Raw genomic sequence first — 20158 nt, forward strand, 5'->3', positions numbered from 1 at the left:
ATTATTTTACACTGTATATTATACTTTCCCATTTAGATATGCATACATTCAACACAGAATACCAAACCAGGCCTTTCTTCCTCTGGATGCTATTCTGACTCATCCACAGCAATGCTTCTGGAAAGACATATTTGTGTTATTGTTATGACCACTGGAACTCAGATCAAATTAAATCACTTTGCCTCCCTGAGTTTGCATTAATACCTAGAAGTAAAAGAAGTCCTACCTTACCTATCTTACAGAGTTGTAAGGAACCAATTAAAATTAAAGAATAATTTTAATTAATAATAAAATAATTTATTACATAAACTGTAGTTTGCTACACAAGTATAACAGGAATATAGTTATTGTTGCTATTATTATTTTTACTTCTTTAGGAGTTCCATGTACCCTTGACATTATTTTATTTTATTTTTTTGCGGTACGCGGGCCTCTCACTGTTGTGGCCTCTCTTGTTGCGGAGCACAGGCTCCGGACGCACAGGCTCAGTGGCCGTGGCTCACAGGCCCAGCCGCTCCGCAGCATGTGGGATCTTCCTGGACCGGGGCACGAACCCGTGTCCCCTGCATCAGCAGGCGGACTCTCAACCACTGCGCCGCCAGGGAAGCCCGACATTATTTTATTTTATATACTGTAATTGTAATTTTAAATTCTTAAAACAGGATTGGATAAAAAAAAAATTTAAGTCCCCTAAGCTAGCCAATGTAATTGTTATCTGTATGGCTTCACATGCCTCACTCTACAATTTATATCAACACACATGAATCATAAATATATTTACAGAAATATATATATTTACATAGGATGTTTTATTCTTTTTTAATAAGATTATGCAGGGTAAGATTACATAAGCTATTTTAGAGAACATATCATATTATTGGCTTAAATGGAAACTCCATAGCTTATTCTGTTTCCTGCTTTGCTTTATTGTTAATTAGTATTGATGAACACCTGCTCACCTGCTCTCAAGCCAGGTATTGCCCTAACCTGTATTTGTGCAGTTGACTTTTAGAGCTCAAGTTCAGCATTTACATATATCCTTATAATATTTCCACTTGATTATTTTAGCCATCATTCATCTTCTTGAAATCCTAATTCTGTCCTCAAATATCTCCATTCCCTCTTCAAGCTTTGATCATCCATGTTTTTAATGAGCCTGCTTTCCACATTTTCAACTAAGTCAGTGATGGAACTGTAAAAAAGGACGTCAGCTTTAAGGGAGCCTTTCACGCAGTTCAAAAATCCCTTTATCCCGATTAATACTGTCCTACTAATTGTGTGGTGAGCTTTTTTCCCCCTCTTCAAAAATACAGTATTTTAAAAAATAAAACTACAAGGCTGACAGGAGTCTGAATAACCACACAATAATAGTAACAGGTGTATTTATATCATATCCTGGTGTTCCTTTTGAAAGATAAATGTCTAAGGAAAACTTGTCTTAAGTGGTTTCCTGATAGATTGTGATTAGAAACTCATGATTTTTACACATTGGGTTTGAGCAGAGAACAGAGAGCCATGGAGAGCATGGGGAACCAAATTTCTTTAGAAGAAGTTACATGTTAAGATTCTAAAGGAAGAGTTGATGATTAGTGCAAGTCATGGCCCTACACTAGATACCACTTTAGACAAAGGACAAAGGAATTTTTAAAGGCGCAGGTGAGCCAAGAAGTTACGATAAACTTTCTATGGTCAGAGGCCTCAGATAGCCTTCAGCCTTTCAAGCTCAGCCTTTCAAGCTTTTCAATCCTCAGTTTCCTGAAGAACTCAGTGCCTTTGTTACCACTGATCTGGCTCTATTAGAACCATTTGCATTCTCTCTGCAAAATACATAAATGAATTCACATACAGATAATTAAAGGATAATATTTTTGTCATAAAATAATAGAGACCAAAGAGAAAGTACTCTGCATTTTCAGGACAAATTATGTGGTAAAAAAATACCTTTAGGGCTTCCCTGGCGGTGCAGTGGTTGAGAGTCTGCCTGCCGATGCAGGGGACACGGGTTCGTGCCCCGGTCCAGGAAGATCCCACATGCCGCGGAGAGGCTGGGCGCGTGAGCCATGGCTACTGAGCCTGCGCGTCCGGAGCCTGTGCTCCGCAATGGGAGAGGCCACAACAGTGAGAGGCCCGCATACTGCCAAAAAAAAAAAAAAAAAAAAAAAAATACCTTTAGCAGGTGGTGGGGGTGATAAATTAGTTTGTGATTAACATATACACACTGCTATGTATAAAATAGATAAACAACAAGGACCTAGTGTACAGCACAGGGAACTCTACTCAATGCTATAATAATAACCTATATGGGAAAAGAATCTGGTAAAGAATAGATATATGTATACGTATAACTGAATCATTTTGCTGTACACCTGAAACTAACACAACATTGTAAATCAACTATACTTCAATAGGAAAAAAATGGTTTAAAAAAAATACCTTTAGTGCTTCTGCTTAGGTAGGATGAGAAGTACAATTGTGTTATCCCCCAAATTTAGAACGACCCAAAGGTCACAGCTAGTCAACTTGTGGTTGTAGGAAAACAATAAAGAGAATGAGAAACTTTAAGCTGAATAAAGCTAACTGAATATGAAAGTGTGCATGTATATACTTTGTACCCTAAAATGCCATAATCCCAGTAAAAATGATTTGTGAATTTTAATTCCCCATAAGGATGAAAAATACTGAATTGGATATTATTCAGTAAGGAACATAGTAGATGAGGACAAAGAAAACCTCTCACTATGGGGTCATGGGATTACTGTAAAGTCTTCCCCTTCACTTTTCTCCACAACTTCTTTCCTCCAGATTCCATTTTTGCTTAAGGAGACATCCATCCAGGCAGCTGAAGGGATAGTGTAGGAATCATTCCACTCCCTCACATGAGAAAAGAAGGAATTAACTTCCGCCTTAAAACTCCCAAAGACAGTGTGTTGTAGTCTACCATGAGCGGACCAGATAATGAGCTCAGAGGTGATAAGGCCCTGGCAATTTCAGGATGATTTGAGGGCAAGGCAAACATATAATTACTAGAATACAGAAAACTATTGCTGAACTCTTATGATTTTGTTTAATATGATATAATATGCATTATGTATAAGAATTTGCTAGGAAATGCTGCAGATTTATATGTTGTTCATATCTACATACATGCATGTAGATATAAACTCTGTAGTTTAATAATAAAATTACTTGAAATCCTGTTTGTTGACTTACACATTCTCCAGACACTTATAATCCTAATGAACAAAGAAGTATAACCTTATAGCTACACTCTTAATGTCTGAAAGAATTAAAAATACACTTCATTACCAAAGAGTTCTAAAATTCTAAGATCAAATACACAGAGTCCAGAAAATTATGCCAAACTTTGTTTTGTTTCCTCTTCTGTAGACAATATAAAACATGTTCATCAGGGGACATTAGGGTATGTCTTCTCTATTGCTCCCTCTTTTTTTTTCCCCGCCTTCTTACTCCTCTGCCCTCCCTTCTTGGGATCCTCTATCTCCTCTCAGTCAGTTTTTGAGAGATTCTGTTACTATCTGATTTCCACTCCTTACTGTTACAATGAGGCATTGGCCTTCAAATCCAGGCTTCAGAAGGAATGGGTGAAGGAAGCAGCCTTTCCAAGTTCATCCTGCTGAGGACACATTTATGGACAAATAAACCTTTCTACTGCTGCATTGAAGCACTTCTTATAACCGAATTCCATGTGCTTATAACCGAATTCCCTATAGAGAACCACCTTATTTTCTCTTCCTTCCTAAAGACTGCTAAATTGTTTCTTAATATAACTCTGGAGCTTTACTCTGCTTACAGTGTTTTTGTTAATTTCTTCATCCTTTTCAAGAATCAGTTTCTATTATCCCAAGAATCAAACAAGAAAGCTGGGAGGGAAGGGAGCAGAACTCTCCACAAATATTACACTTGCATAAAACTTATGACCATCATTTCTATGTCTCTATGATACACCAATGCTTGATTCAGTTCTTAATCACATTCATCAGTGAATATAAAGAAAATATTAATATTTTCCAGATAGAAACAAAGACATAGAATGAGTCACGTAGTTTTGCTTTAAATTAACAATTAACTGATGGTCAACAAATCCATGTCTAGTTCTAACCAAAATAAGCCCATTTCCTCCCTTTAGCAAACCAATGATAATTTCCCAGTGATAATCAAGTGAGATAAATAGGGGCATATTTTTTTCTCTGACACAGTATCACATGGCCATTTTATGCCCTGCTTGATGCACTGCTCTGTCCCAAACTATACCTAACTCTTAGAAGTAAGAGCCAGATGTAGGGGAAAGAAATCTACTAGCCTGAATATTTTTAGGTTAAGTAATCCACTAAGAATTGTCAATGGATTTTCATTCAATTTTTAGTAAACATATTTTCCATATATATTATCCCCACTCTCCTGCGCCCTCAGAATACCTATCTAATGAGGAGTATGTTAAATTTTTATTGCTGTGTTAACAAATAACCACAAATTAAGCAACTTAGAAAAAACAAAAACATTTGTTATCTCACAGTTTCTGTAGGTCAAAAGTCTGGACTGTGCTTAGCTGGGCCTCTGCTCAGGATCTGACAAGACAGCAAACAAGGTGTCAGCCAGAGCAACGGTCACATCTGAGGCTTGGGATCCTCTTCCAAGCCATGTGGTCATTGGCAGAATTCAATGTTGAATAAGTCACTGTGACTTACTCTTCAAATCCAGTAGCAGAGAGCATTTCTGACTTCTAGACCCTTTTTTAAAGAGCTCATCTGATTAGTTCATGCTCACTCAGAATTCTGAATGACTCAAAGTCAACTAATTAGAGGAATCATAATCACATCAGCAAAAATTCCTTCACTTTTGTACTACGATTTAATTTGCTCATGGGGGAGACATCCTCATACTCAGAAGTTCCATCTAGCCTTAAGGAGAAGGAACTATACAGGACATGCCCTTCAGTGAGTAGGAGTCTTAGGGGACATCCTAGAATTCTACCTAGCATATGGAGAAAAGTCATATTAGTTTAATAATTCAGCAGCAGAATTTTAGAGCAATAATTTAGCATTAAATTATGCCATATTCCTGCGCGCCAAGGCTGGAGGGGGGAGGGGGGGCGTCGCCGTCACCGCTCCCGCCGCCGCTGGACTTCAATGCCCAGTCCCCAGCTCGCCAGCGTTTTTCGTTGGAATATACGTTGCACATTTATGGCGATTCTGAGCGTGAGGGCAGACTTCTGCCAGGCTCAGCACAGCGTTTCCGCTGACAAGTGAGCTTGGAGGTTCTATGTGCCATAATTAACATTGCCTTGAACACTCTGGACAGAGACTGGCCTCAGAAATAGTTGGCTTTTTTTTTTATTGCAAGCATATACCTTTTAATGACTCCAGTAAAATTAAGCATCAAGTAAACAAAAGTGGAAAGCGACCTACTCTTTTAACTTGTCTCACTAGTGCCTAAATGTAGTAAAGGCTGCTTAAGTTTCGTATGTAGTTGGATTTTTTTGGAGTCCGAAGGTATCCATCAGCAGACTTTGAGGCCCAAATTGAATTTGGATTCAAGTGGATTCTAAATACTTCTGCTTACCTTGAAGGGAGAAGCTTCTTAAAGAATAAACAAGTTGAATAGAGAAAACACTGATCAATAATAGGCATTTTAGTGGTCTTTTTAATGTTTTCTGCTGTGAAACATTTCAAGATTTATTGCTTTTTTTTTTCATTTTCCCCATCACACTCACACACGCATGCTCACAGTTTTTATTTGCCATAATGAACCGTCCAGCCCCTGTGGAGATCTCCTATGAGAACATGCGTTTTCTGATAACCCACAACCCTACCAATGCTACCCTCAACAAGTTCACAGAGGAATTTAAGAAGTATGGAGTGACAACTTTGGTTCAAGTTTGTGATGCTACATATGATAAAGCACCAGTTGAAAAAGAAGGAATCCACGTTCTAGATTGGCCTTTTGATGATGGAGCACCACCCCCTAATCAGATAGTTGACGATTGGCTAAACCTACTAAAAACCAAATTTCATGAAAAGCCAGGTTGTTGTGTTGCAGTGCATTGTGTTGCAGGACTGGGAAGGGCACCTGTGCTGGTCGCACTTGCTTTGATTGAATGTGGAATGAAGTACGAAGATGCAGTTCAGTTTCTAAGACAAAAAAGAAGGGGAGCATTCAGTTCCAAATAGCTGCTTTACCTGGAGGAATACTGACCTAAGGTGTGATTATGCTTCAGAGATACCAATGGGCATTGCTGCGTTCAGTAGAAAGAAATGTATGAGAAGGCTGACTTGATAGTGGCATTTAGAGGGAACTCTTGGTACCTGGAAATGTGAATCTGGAATCTTAACTGTGTCATCAAAGTAGTGATGGATTCAGTACTCCTCAACCATTCTCCTAATGATTGGAAAAAAGAAACAAAAAAGAAATCCCTCTATAACGTGAATAAAATGTTTAAGAAAAAAAAGTATGCCATATTCCTTTGCTCTAAAACTGTTGTATTAATTTTTTACCAATTTATTCCATTCTTCAATTTCAACAAAGTCTCTTTCTTCCTCTCCTCCAACACTCTCTCCCCTCTCACCCAAGAACTTGATATCACTTATTTTCTCTTGCTGTGATCTTGGGCTGCTGAGAAGATCACCTGCGAGGGCAGAACACTGGTACCTGCATGGTCTGCCACCATGCCTCTGCCCTCATTAGTAAATGCAGTTGTGCAGATTAAAGAAATAAATCATTCTAGTGACTACTCCATGTCAGAAGTACCTTCACTTACATGAAATTAGAACATTAACGTGGGATTCTTGAAAATAAGCCTCATTCCACTTAGAATTGTCCTCCACACCAGCCTGCAAACGTAATTTGGTATTTTTCATTTTCTTCTTTTAAGAGATGTCCTTTTCAGAACTGAATAAAATTGGGACAGCTGACATTTGAGGGTGTACTGCCCAAGTCTTCTCCATTCTGATTTATTTCACATATCACCTTCAAATTATTACTTCCAAATCATAGCCCAGATCTCCTCTGACCAAAAGTATCCAATAATCCATCTAACCTACTCCAGTCCGGACATCTATGGCATCTACAAAATGCACAAAGTGAACTTCCTGAGGAGAAAGACCCTGCTGCCTGGATTTTTTAAAATATCCACAGATTTTAGCACAACACAAAGAGTAAAGTGCTTGATATATATTCACTGAATAGAATCGAAGGATTCTCTTCAACTTGGCACTCAAGGCTCTCCATACATAAACTCACACACATATTTTCCAAAACTTTTCAGCTCCTGATCTTCAATTCCTCCATGTCTCAGTCAGGCAGAATGTCACTACTCCCTTCATTCCTATAGGGGAATTACTACTGACTTATCCCTAAAAGATCCATCTCGGTGCAGTGCCACTTGATCTGTGGAATCTTTGGCGATTCAACTCACCTCCCATCTCACCAGTTGGGAGTGATACTCCCACCTTTCAACATTCATATTACTTTTTCTGCATCTCGATTATGGGTCTTTGGTGTTCTACCAACTATCGTAGTTACTTATGTTGACATTTCTGAAACTAGATTTTAAGATTCTTGGGAGAGATATTTGTACCTTCCACAAAGTTTGACACACACAATAGACACTAAATAAATACTTCTTTAAAGAATCAAAAAGTTCTTATCAGCATTACAAAAGTTAACTTAAAGTTCAGTCAATAATAATTTTATCTTGATGCTTTCGTAACTTTAATTACTTTTTTTAAAAAAAAGTTACAAACTGTTAATTCTCTCTTATTACCAAAACCCCTTTTAGAGAGATTAATATTTGGTGACCAATAATGTTTTGCATTTTATCAATGTAATTTTGATTTCCACTTATGTTTATCCTACTGTTCTAGCTAATCAATAGCATAAAATATAAATTGTTAGAGAAAATATTCTAATAACAGTATTTTAAAATAAAATGTTATGTCATTTTTCACTTGGATATTATGTACCATATATTCTACATTATTTCTTATGATTTATCTTCCAACTAAAGTTTACAATGAAAATAACCCTGTTTTAGTGCCTTTGTTATTTATAATACTATGTGCCAAAGGAATCCAAGTGACCTAAGTTTTATACATAGTTATTTTAAAAGGAAATATTTTACAAAATTTTATTATTTCAGTTATAATTATATATGGTGATGAGGAGGGAAAGATGAAATAAAAGAGTAACGGAAGTTTTGTATTCAGACTACTGGTTAATTTCCTATTTTGACATTCCTACGGCAGATATTTAAATTTTGTTTGCTTTCTTTACAGGGAACACTTAAACATTTAGCTCAACTAAGGTGCAATGACCTGAATCATAGAAGCAGAGAAAACTGCTAATTTAGAGATTTTAAATGGATAAAACTTGTAAATGGATTATGGAAATTTAAACACCTTTAATCACCTTTAATCATGCAGTTAATGAACTTCCACAATTTAACTGTGAACTTTCCAAATGTCGGGTTATGTTTATATTCAAAGTCAAGTACGCACAAGCCAAGGGTACAGAAGACACAATTTAAAGGTCTTCATAGCTTCTAGAGACTTCTGATATTTCCTCTGAATTTATATTTTCTGCACACAAATCTAGTAACCAAGTATATCTTAACCTAATTTACTTAAACTTTGATTAGAACTTAACTTCCTACTATTGAATTATGAGAGGCAGAGATTTGTGCCTTGATATTCATTTCTCTTTCTGCTCTTATGAGGTACATGTAGGGTAGTCAATAAATGTCCAGTGAATCAAACTGTGTAGTGCCTCGGAACCAAACTACTATTTTTCAACTTGATTACTACAGAGAACATATGGAGCATGAACTGCCCTAAAAATTCTCATCATCTCTCTCATCATTACCTGTTAAAGCATTTCATCATAGTTTGAATTCTTTATGTTAGAGGTTGGCTGAGGCCTGGAATAAAGAATGAAAATGTGACAAATGGCCACTTATTGGTCATTAACTATCATGATTAGAGCAGTCTGCCTCTCAGAGTGAGGGTCAGCATTAAGAAATGAAACAATCCTTTAGAATATCCTCTTGATAGGAATGAAGCAGTTCATTATCTGATCATTAGGGTCCATGCCAAATAAAACACATCTCTCACACAACCCAAGTCCTAATTGTTCATTTAGTCATTGGCTTAAATGGGAAGCAATGAAAAAAGCAAGTAACTAAGCAACTGTACAATCTTCAGATCCCCATCTAAGTGCACGATGATATTTAATGCTAAACAAAAGCTCAGGGCAAAGAAGTATTAAGGGCAACTCTGAGAGATCATATGTGGCATCCAGCCACATATGGAAACTTTAGTTATTGGTTCAGCTTCAAATTGTAGTAATGAGTTGCTATATTGCCCCACTATTGATAAAATGAATATCAAAGAATTAATCTCAAATGTTGAAAAAATTCATTTTTAAAAATTACAAGGATATAAAGTAAAGATTACCATGTTTAGGAATGATGAGTAAGGAAAGGAGTAAAATATAGCAAATGATGTTAGAGACCCAGATGACGGTAATCTAGACAGATTAACACAGACATCAACAGTGACGAGTATCTTTTTCTTTTTCTTTTTCTTTTTTTTTTTAGTGGCAAACATCTTGATGCCAGCAGCAAGATATGGCAAGATTTTTTTTTTTAAGATTTTTTAATTGGGCATTTGAGAATTCTGAGTTCTCAAAAATTTTTTCAAATTCATTTTGTGCCCTTGGAAAAATCAACTAAGTCACTTGAGCCTCAGCTGCCTTATTAATGAAGAGTGATTATTGCTACCTGCCTTAACTTATCCGGTTACTGGGAGGGATTAAGAAGTTGCTTTAGATGCTTAGAACTACTTTTGGAACACAAAGGGCTGGAGGGAATAGAATGATCTCACTCGCCCCCTGGGCTCAGGTCCTTGAACTATTGTCAGGAAGAGAAAACATATCTGCTAGGAAGGATAATACTGAAAAGAACCTTGATGTGTCCTTTGGTTCCTTGACTTTACTTGTTTGGGTTGTGTACTTGAGGAGTTGAACTAAGATTTACTCTTTTAAGATGTCCTTTTCCTCTTTCTTCTGTTGAGCTGTCCTCCTCTTCCTCCTTGAGAATTATTTTCTGATCTACAGAACTAGAGTAGTCTGGGTGGAGCCCAGGAGAGAGAAAAACAAACAAAAAGCCCAAAGCTTAGGGTTTTCTTAAGAGTTTCTGGTGATGATGAAAGGGAAATTTAGTCTCCTTCTAAATGAGTGTCTAGTCCAGGTCACAAAGGTAGAAATGAGGTCATAAATTCAGAGCTAAACCACATCCAGAAATTAAAAATGCATATTTGGGTTTTAGAGCTCCTTAAATCCTGAGAGTAGGGAAAGAGGACCCTGAAGCTAATGGAACCCTGGCACTGCTCTCTAGTCCTGCCATCTAGTCTGAAGACATGTGACTCATCCTAGAGCCCCCTGGAACAGTTAACAATCCAAGGCAATAAAAGTGTTGGATTGAAGACAAAGAGTAGGATGTGGGAACCAGATCACACAAGGCAGGATGGGAGAAAAGCTCCTTTCAGAAAAAAAGAAGAAAACCAAAGAGGTGGTTAAATTGAAGATGTACTGCAATAAGTTGTCAAAAAAGATACTGTTGACAGTTTCTAGGCAGCACATGAATCAAAAATTGACAGAAAGACAAAAATAAGGATCCCAACTACTGAAGGGACAGGAAATACAGCTGCTCAAATTCTATGACAAACGAGGGAATAGATGTTCCTCAGTGACTTGAACAGAAGAGAAGAGTTAAGAGGCTCCCAGGACAAGGAGCCAGGACCAACTTCATGGGCAATGACCTGTGCAGTCACAAAGGGCCCTCACTTGGTTTAATGCTCTGCTGTCACCATCTTGAAATTCTTAGTAGTTTGTGAACAAGAAATTCTGCATTTTCATTTTTCAAGGGGCTCACAAATTATGCAGCCAATCTCTCAAAGAGTCTTTAGAGGTATCCTTGTGTCCCACATATAATACCTCTTGTAAGCTTCTTTCTGGATATGTTACAATAATCAACTCACCACATGCTGACTCTGGAGCAAAACAATTCTCCGAAGCTGACAAACTCCTAATGGGGAGGGGACACAGGAATTGGCAGCAAAGATAGGGGTAGGAGATGGAGAAACAATAGCAAGAAAAAAAAAACTGTTGTAAAACGATCTTGAAATTTTAAGCAGAAACTCCTTTCATCCATAAACTATCAATGCACTTATTTTCACAAATATCCCAGAGTAAAATCAATAAGTAAGAGAATTTTTCAAATATTACTTTTTTCTAAGTAAACAAAAAATTTCCCAGACACAATAATTATGCCACATTTGCATTGATCAAGCCTTTAAGCAGCTCTTATTTTATCAATGAAATAATTAATTTGAAGGATATGAATGGTACATTTTGTTATGACTTACAAATTATTTTTTAGGAAAGGGTACCTTATAGATTTATTTTTAATCTCCTTTTTTTAACTACTTATGCCAATCGTAAAAAACTAATTGATTATGAAAAGAAAATGCATCTCCATTTTAAGATGCCAGATCAAAATATCTGTCTTGTTCAGCGACATAACACAAATATGTCTTCTTATAAACAGTGTCAATCAGTAAAGGAGATTTTTTTCTAGCTAATTTCATTTCTCCATTGATCAGCAATTTTGCCTTTGATGGCGTGAAAAGCAAGTCATTTTCTACCACAGTAAGACTTAGTCAAACTGCTCATTTCTTTTAAAATGAATGACCGCCAATATTCATTTCCATCCAGACTAGTTTATTTCAAGAATCTCGCTAATTGCATAGCTTAAAGACCCTACCAAAATTTCAGTATAGTCATAAAAACATCAATCCAGTGGTGAGCCCATTTTAGTGTGGTTTGTCAGAAGCTGAAGGACCTTTATTGGAATATCCTGCAAACCTCAAGCAGCAGATCTGACGTGGAGTTGACTGGTGTCACTGTCCTGCTTCTAGTAGAGCATGACCTTCAGTCAAGGATGGAGTGAAAGCTCAATGATGAAACACACGTGGCAAAAGGCTACTGACTTGCAGTAATCTTCTTGGACATTATCTAACCTTGTGTGTTGGTGTAAAGAATCAAACCCTGAATAAAATTTTATTAAGTCCTGCTTTTCAAAGAGGAGTGGAAAACCTGGGTTCTTTTCTGATTTATTTATATATATATTTTAATCTAGAGTTAAGACAAAATAGGCACATTTTCCCAGGCCATAGGAATAAAAGAAGAATGGTTACAAACAGAGTTCCCAATTTTGATCTTTCCTGAACATTCTTGAAAATAAAAATATACAACTCTAAGAAGATACAGTTTATCTCTCTATACATGCCATTCTTCTGCTAGCTAATAGGAGCCAGTAGGCTCCAAAGAAATATACAGTTCATCTGATATGCTGAACTTTCCTAAATAACATTTTGCCAATTTAGAATTTATGTAGTAATCTATAGGTTTTCACCTTAAGTAGAGCTTTGATTAATTTCTCATAGGAAAATTAAGATTCTCAGGAAATCTCACATGCCATTTCTGTCCTTCCCATGACAATGTGACAGCATATAAACACGTGCAAGCCTATGAATAACAGAAGCATTTATCATGTGCCTGGGGCAAAAACAAAAGAGTTCTTACATTTATGGAGCAAGCTTGGGGAGGGTCTAGACAGGGCCATGGCTGTTCCCTCATCCTTGGGGAACAAGTACATTAAAAGAGGTATTATTTGAAAATATCATTTAGTGTTTCACCACCATTATAATGCTTCTTTTCATAATGTGTTACCATCCATAAGTTCAACATTTCCTCTTGAAGAAAGGGTTGAACAAGTGCCACTTTTGGGGAGCATGTCTCAGAAAATAAACTGTTCTTTCAGTTCCTCTAATGTCTATATTTCTGTCTCAGTCTTGAAAGTTTCCATAGTGTAGTTATAACAATGAGCATAAAACAAATAGCATTCCCAAACATCATTTAAGCAAAGGCTTGATAATGTGATAGAATCTCAGCCCAAAGGATGTACTAATCCAGGAAGTATTTCATCAAGGAAGTCAGTCAGTCTTGATAGAGGTTTGTTAGAAACAAACCAGATTTTCATCATCAACAACAACATTGACAAAGAAAAAGCAGAGTTTACGAATGGTAGCAAGGTGACTTGATATGGTGGCATTTTCAGCATCAACAACAACACTGACAAAGAAAACGCAGAGTTTACTAATGGTAGCAAGGTGACTTGATATGGTGGGAAAGGAAGATTTAAGGGTATAATTGACCCATAGAGACACTTGACTTCCTAGAGTTTGGATTTGAGTTTAACTAGCCCATACAGTTGAGATAGCTAAGGAGCATCTAATTTAGAACATGATCTACCAAAAATATACACAAACTTGATTTTACATCAGTTTGTTCTGAGTCTACAGTCACCCTCTCTCCTTTTATTTATATGTTGACTAACGGAATCCCAGTAATTATTACTGACAAAAGGTCCTAATAAGGCTTAGATTATGCTAGACAGCAAAATCTTAATATCTCAAAGTCCCCAGGTAGTGTTGAAATGCAAGATCTTGTCCCTTTCTCAAATTATAATCATAACCAACTAATTATTCATAAAACACTAAAGACATGTCAGCCTGGAAAGCATTTTATGAACACAAACAGTGCCCAAGTGAAAAAGAACCAAAATGTTCCATGACTCTTAGTTGCTTAGCAGGATTTAAACAAAAGGGAATCATTCAATTTAGAAACAAGGAAAAAGTCATGCAATGACATGTGGAAGAATAGAAAAGAGCAAAGGCTATAGTGTTGCTTGGTCAGATCAACTCCATGCTCCTTCATTTGTATTTTTCATATATCCACTTTCTAATAACTAGAATAAAATAAGCATTCTTTAAAAACAGAGAGAGAGAATTTGAGAACGTCTAATTCACTTAGATTATCTTGACACCCTATTAATTAGGTTGATTTTTCACAATGTAAGTATGATATTTATTCATAACCAGTATTTATTGATCCTCTATTTTCTAAGCAAAAGAAAACCAGAGTGAACAAAATATACATTCCCTACTCTCAAGGATTCACAGCTTAGATATGAAGACAATTCAGTGTGTATCTTTAATGATATTTTATTTCTGTGAACATAATTCATGTCTTGAAAAAACACAGACATTTTTTACCCCATAACCTGACTTGGAAATTAAAGTGATATTTGCTCTTTTGAAATATGAAAAAAAAATGTAAAAATAATTTTAACCGAAACAAGTAAACAGGTGTGCTGTTATTAGATATAAACATCCAGAAGGATGAAAGTGAGAAGTGATAAAGAAAGCTCCATCGGGCAGGATTGGGCTGAAACTGAAGAGACATTTCAAACAATTCCAACATGAGCAGGTCACATGTGTCAAGGAGTTTATGCTCAGCATTCTTGTTGCCATGACAGATTTTTGAAGATTTATTCAGATAGCTATGTAGATCAATACCAGCCAAATGTTGTATCAAATATGCCTTTCATGTTTATATATCCATGAATTAAAGTCTAAGGATTGTTATCAAGATCAAAAGACCAACAGAAAATAAAATGTCTCCTACAAAAGCCATAAAAGAAAATTTAATTAGCTCAGGTCTTCTCTCTCAAGGTTCTTTCTCTTAAAATAGTTCTTAAATGAATGATATTACTTTCGTATTGTAAGACCTATAATTTTCCCTGACATCTTATTTGTTATAAAACTAGATTCTAGGGCTTCCCTGGTGGCGCAGTGGTTGAGAGTCCGCCTACCAATGCAGGGGACACTGGTTCGTGCCCCGATCAGGGAGGATCCCACGTGCTGCGGAGCGGCTAGGTCCGTGAGCCATGGCCACTGAGCCTGCGCGTCAGGAGCCTGTGCTCCGCAACGGGCGAGGCCAGAACAGTGAGAGGCCCGCGTACCGCAAAAAATAATTAATTAATTAATTTTAAAAGGCCAGGGAGATTCTGACTATTCATATTGGTAACACCAAAGATGAGAAATAAAACAGTGGGCCAAATATTTAAATTGATAAATCAGGGAAATCATTTCAAAGTAAAAGAACACTTGAATATCCAGATTGAAATGGTACGTTGTACCCAAGGACAAATTGATGTGGAATAATCAACACAAATACCTATTTTACCAAAGTGACTGAGCTTTAACATAAATAAATATAACAGGGGTAAAAATTGTCACCTATGTGGCAGGAAAATTAAGCTATTAAGTAAAAAAGAAAGAAAGCTATTAGTATCATAGTAGTTAATTCAGAGTAGCTAATGTGTAGTACCTAACTTAGTCAATAAATATTTGTTCAATATATCATTTTTTTGAAGGACACTTACTGTAGGTCTAATATTGTCCCACATAAAACAGAACATTTTCATTTGTTACACCTAAAGAGAACAAAGAGATCATTTGATACTCTTGGTAAATAGAACTTAATATATATATACAGAAATAGGGATTTTTACAGACGCAATGGAAACTGCATACAATAAGTAAATCTCTCATTGTTTTCAGAACATGTAAACTCGTTAGAAGGACAGCTGATAGCAGGATGGTATATCTGGCAGGAGGACATTTTTAAGGTAGTTAAGAGTCCAAGAATTAAACCTGAATGTCCCAGCAAAATCAAATGAACCTAAAACATATTTTATTTGGGGGTATTTTATTGGCTTAGGTAGAACTCAGATAGATGGAATTGTGATAAACTAGAAAATCAAAATGGAAGTCAGGAAGCATGGGGTACCAATGCTGGTCAGGTTGGTCCTCTGAGAAAGCCTAGATGATGTAGTACATCTAGGTATCACATCAACACCTGGGCTTCTTGGGTGTTCTGACTACCAGAGCAAAAGAGCTTTCCTCTAGGACCCTCCTACACTGTGGGTGGGAAGGTAAGCTGGTGCAGCCACTATGGAAAACAGTACGGAGGTTCCTCAAAAACTAAAAATAGAGTTGCCATATGATCCAGCAATCCCACTCCTGGGCATATATCCAGACAAAACTATAATTCAAAAAGATACATGTACCCAGTGTTCATTGCAGCACTATTTACAATAGCCAGGACATGGAAGCAACCTAAATGTCCATCGACAGAGGAGTGGATAAAGAAGATGTGGTACATATATAGAATACTACTCAGCCATTAAAAAAAAAGAATGAAATAATGCCATTTGCAGCAACATGGATAGAGTTAGAGATAATCATACTAAGTGAAGTCAGAAAGACAAATACCATATGATATCACTTATATGTGGAATCTAAAATATGACACAAATGAACCTATCTACAAAACAGAAACAGACTCACAGAGACAGAGAACATACTTGTGGTTGCCAAGGGATGGAGGGAGAGTTTGAGGTTAGCAGATGTAAACTATTATATATAGAATGGATAAACAACAAGGTCCTACTGTACAGCAAAGGGAACTATATTCAATATTTTGTGATAAACCATAATGGAAAAGAATTTTTAAAAGAATGTATACATATATATATATATAGATGTATAACTGAATCACTTTGCTGTATAGCAGAAATTAACACAACATTGTAAATCAACTATACTTCAATTAAAAAAAAAAAAAAACACCTTCCCCCTAGAGGCTCAGATCTTCACCTTGTAAAAGACAGGTAGTCAACTCCCTAATAGGAAGTCGTCTTCTTGCACCTCAGGTGAGTAAGCTTCCTTGAGAAATATGGGAGTTTCTGTGCTTCTTAGTAGAAGATTTCAAACTCCAATAGATTTTGTCAAAAGGCTAATCTGATTAACTCATCACAATTAACGATGTTGACCCAACTTTTCAGTTGCTCCATTCCACTCCAAAGACATGCATCCTATTATTGTATTATAAAGCTGTCACTGCATTCCAACTTGCCCCTTTGTTTCTTCAAGCAGCTAGAATTATCTCTTTCTATACTTAAAAAAGTATACATATATTGTGAAACATTATTGTCTTGATATAAAATTTGAGAACCCCACATTATCTCCATTTCTTTCTTTGATAGGTTGGGTTGGCACATTACCATTCTGCTTGCCTTTATTCAGGGCATTTTCAATTTCTCTTCTGCATAGGGAAGTGATGTGATGTTCCAGGTGACTGGGTAGTTTGCCATCCTTAAACACATAATTTCCTACTTGGCTTCCTTATGCCAAGTGGACTTGAACACATTCAATACATTGAAGTGCAAAGCATTTCCTCCATTTGCATTTTAAATATTTCATTATCACGTGTACCTTCCATAAATCTCGATAATTCCCTCCGTCCATCTAACATAAGGTTGTGCTCTCAGCAAGGCTGTAGAGCAAAACCACAGTTAACCAAAGAGGTCAAATATGAGGCATTCTGGCTGAACTAGATATAACCTTTAAATTAAACAAACCTTTGAATTTCACCCCATATTGTTTATGAAAATACACTTTACAGCCTCGGATACTATAGAACAAATGTGCTATTGCTTTGATTCAACACTTCATGCTGTTTGGGTGTCATCATTATGAGTATAAATTACTTTTATAATGTAGATGTAGACAATAGTAAAAATTTAAGTATATCTGTAAAAACTTTAAAACACTTATTGAAATAGAAATTAAATCTGAAGTAACTTGTTTTATTAGGATATGCCAGCTCTTAGGGAGAGAACAGGCTCAGAAGGGCCCGATACAGCTCAGTCTTTCAGTGGCCACAAGCTCTCCAGAGCCCCAAATTTCTTTTACATTTACCCAGCCTGGATCATCACCGAGCCATACAGACTTCTGACATTACCGGGATTCCTGTCTGCTTAGTTAACAGAGGACTTTGGTGATATTTTTTGTTTTGGAAAATCTTGTATCCAAACATGGGTGGCAAATACGCTGAGGATTTTGACATAATGGCTTCAAAGGATACATTTCCTTTTTAAAAACACTTTTTAGCAAAATATGTTCCCGATGAAAATGAATTTTTATTGCTAAGCTTGCATGAATAAATAGCCACCTCAAAGATTTGAACATCACATGATGTTCAAAAAGACAATTTCTCCTCTGCTCAGTGCATAGGTTACAAGAGGGAAACTAGACTGAAGGATCAAAGGTAAAGATAAGAACTCAATACCAGCTAGAAGAAGTAGGACAAGTAATTTATGTTCCCTACTTTGTTGATGAGAAGAAAACCTCTCCAAAAAATAGAACGGGACTAATATAAATAGGCACATTATCTCAATTAGCCAAAATCCATAAATAGAGGGAAAAAAACTATGGAAGAGAGACCCATCAGAAAGGTGCCATGAAAAGAAATAAGAAGTGAAGCTAGAACCGTAATCTTGTTTTTCTAAACAATTTGCTCATATGGTGAGTTACAGTGAAAAGGAACTTAGACATTTTAGTTATTACTGACTAAACCTCTGACAAAAGGAAAAGAATCATCAATATTGCTCATATGAAATTAGTTTATTTCTATTCACACAAAATTTACTGAAAGCCATTTAGGACCTTCTCATCATGGCCTGTCCTTAGTTCAAAAATTCTGCCACCCTAAATCACATCCACATACAAACACAGAAACTCACAAGGCAGAAATCTCTAAAACTGAAACTCAGCCCTTTGACATGTGCTGATATACCTCTTTCCTGAGTTTTGTGCTACTTTCTCTCTCTACACTTGGATGTTGTTTATAAGACCCGTGTCCTTTCTTGATCCTACTGTACCTCACAGACTGATACTTCTGCTCAAAAATCAAAGGTGAAAAAGTATCTTCTTCTCTGCCTCAACATGTCTCAAATGGAATTAATTACCTTCTCACTAAAATTGGTTCCCCTTATCTTATCTTCCAATAACCCTGACTGTGTCCACGTCAGTTACCTACTGTCTATTTAAATGCTGAAATGTTTCTCAGCTAGATCTTACATCACAATTACCAATGCTCCAGACCAAGCATCTCCTCTCCCCAGACCCTCTCCCCAGATCCATCTTTGATAAAGCCATCAGAGAGACTTTTATAAAATGTGCAACTAGTCAAATTACTCACTCCCCTGATTACCATCCATCAGTGATTCTCACCCCCAAACTGTCCATGCCTCCTTAGCAGGCATATAAGTTTCCCAAGCTCCAGGTCCAGCCCATGCCTCCAGCTTGAATTCTGATATGCCGTTCCTCCCAGTTTAGGCTTCAGCCAAATAAAACACCTTGCAGCACTCCCCCACCACTTTGCAGTTTCATGTCCCCTGTCTCTTCTAGAACGCCCCTCAGCTCACCTCCACACCCACTGCTGCTCTACCTTCTTCAGAAAGATATCATTGACCATTCTTGCTATGATAATGTCATTCCAGCTTCCTCAAACCCAAATCTAACCCATGATCCCACTAATTACTCTAAAACAGCTCTTATCAAATAGAATTTCAACTATCTGTCAAGGATTCTGTACACTCATTAATGGTGAGAAGTGAGTGACTTCTATCTCAATGACCCCAGCACCTATGGCATGATTTAGCCCTTAATAAAACTGTGTTTAAAGAGCCTGACTGAACTTTTACCAAAGTTTCTGGCCCATGAGCTATGATTCAGTGGATTTCCAGATGAGAATCCATTGTTATTCTAATCCTCTACAGACAAGATCTAAAATGGGATATTCATCCACAGCATTCCAAAGTTGTTTGGTCCTTTTTAGATAATCTATATATAAGGGCTTCTGTTTTTCCAGACCAGAGAATTGAAAGCAAATATGCAGCTGTGTTGCAGGTCCTTAGTGCTGGCGATGATCTACCGCACTGTGATAATCATGTGACTCAGAATGACCCTCCTCTTTCATCACAGGAGTGATATGACCTAAAAAAAATGTTTCTAACATACTTTCGGTAACCCAAATATGCCATTTGTTCACCAAGCACTCCACTCCCTCACTAGCTTTCTGCCCTGCCATCTCACATATCTTTTATTGCCCTCTGTGGCAGGTGTGATAGCAGCTTTTTACTCTTCCTTTTCTTTCTGTCATATTCCTGGAAGTGCTAACCCCCTTGCCTCTTCCTTGTTGATAAGCAGCTCTATAGATCTGTCACATCTCATGCAAGTCTTTGCTTTGTTGAAAGAACTTGGGCCTCCGTCCATGGTGCTCTGGCAATAGCAATGTCAGCTACAAAAAGAAGAAGGAAGCGTCTGCCCTCTGA

The 20158-nt window shown here is 36.9% G+C and overlaps 1 pseudogene across 1 annotated transcript; it reads left to right on the top strand.

Moving 5' to 3' along the window:
- The first annotated feature begins 5121 nt into the window (after positions 1–5121).
- On the top strand, positions 5122–6413 carry LOC113613746 (protein tyrosine phosphatase type IVA 2 pseudogene; annotated as a pseudogene). Its single transcript, XR_003430351.1, has one exon. The product of XR_003430351.1 is annotated as a protein tyrosine phosphatase type IVA 2 pseudogene (transcript).
- Positions 6414–20158: the final 13745 nt, after the last annotated feature.

The sequence above is a fragment of the Aethalodelphis obliquidens genome, unplaced genomic scaffold (assembly GCF_003676395.1).
Source record: "Aethalodelphis obliquidens isolate GAN/ISIS:26980383/991018 unplaced genomic scaffold, ASM367639v1 scaffold4, whole genome shotgun sequence".
Classification (NCBI taxonomy): Eukaryota; Metazoa; Chordata; class Mammalia; order Artiodactyla; family Delphinidae; genus Aethalodelphis; species Aethalodelphis obliquidens.